This window comes from Cynoglossus semilaevis, chromosome Z (assembly GCF_000523025.1).
Source record: "Cynoglossus semilaevis isolate Cse_v1.0 chromosome Z, Cse_v1.0, whole genome shotgun sequence".
Classification (NCBI taxonomy): domain Eukaryota; kingdom Metazoa; phylum Chordata; class Actinopteri; order Pleuronectiformes; family Cynoglossidae; genus Cynoglossus; species Cynoglossus semilaevis.
In genome coordinates, this window is record NC_024328.1 from 17,602,494 (window position 1) to 17,603,554 (window position 1,061).

Sequence of the window (1,061 nt, forward strand, 5' to 3'; positions counted from 1 at the left end):
GCTGACAGAGAGATAACCATAAGCACTACTTAAGGCTCTTTGATCACACAGGTCCATCCATCTACTGTCCAACCAGGGTGTCTGAGAAAGTACTCCACAAATGGATCACACACATAGACTCAGTGTGCTTGTGTGTGTTACTTACCACTTTACCAAAAATCTTATCTTTCCAGCCGAGTCTCAGATTCTGCCCTTGCTGAGCTCTGTTTCTGTAAAAAAAAAAAAAAAAAGTACAAAGAATGATACAATCCATCTTTAGGGCAAGGGGGACCCCATGATCTTACTCTCCGCCCCTCTCCTGCTCACCCTCAGTTTCATCCCTGTCTGAATTTGACTGGAGACAAGGGGTTAAGGAGGAACAGACTCTCTGAAGAGCTGGCTGCTTAACCTCTGACCTCATGGTGTAAGAGAGAAAAGGAAAGGGAGGGAGGGAGACCTTTAAGCAGATATATGACTACGCAATAAATTGTAAATACGCTGGATTAGATGTTCAGCAATATTACAATCTTTTGGTGTCACATCCCTTTGTTGTAAACTTTGAGCAGGTGTAAGGTGTAAGAGGTTAAACCTGCCAAGAGGGAGAGAGAGATGTGAAACATGACATACCAGAAGAGGGAAAGGAGAGAAAAGAAAGGACCACCATTGCATTCCCACATTTCTTTGTCCTCCATCGCAGCAGACCCATGCTCACTATTGGCTGCAGGTTGACAGTGAGGCGCTCCAGCTGGCCTCCGAAGATGGCAAACAACATGTTAGAGATAAGAGCAGCGGTACAAGCTATGCTCCAGCAGCCACTCCACTCAGGTGGGGTTGGATGGAGGAAGATTGCTGATTGGAACAGCTGGAGGTATATGGTTCTGTAGACATGAGGAAGCAGCACAGTACACAGGGTTTAACAACAGATCAGCCATAGTCAAATGTTATTGCTGCACACTCATGGGACAGAACAAGGTTGTTATCAGCTCCTTCATATTCACTCATGCACACACACTGATAAACTGCACAGCACTTAAGCAGTTTCCACTCTCAGGATGCTGAACACACTTGAAATAACTCAGCAG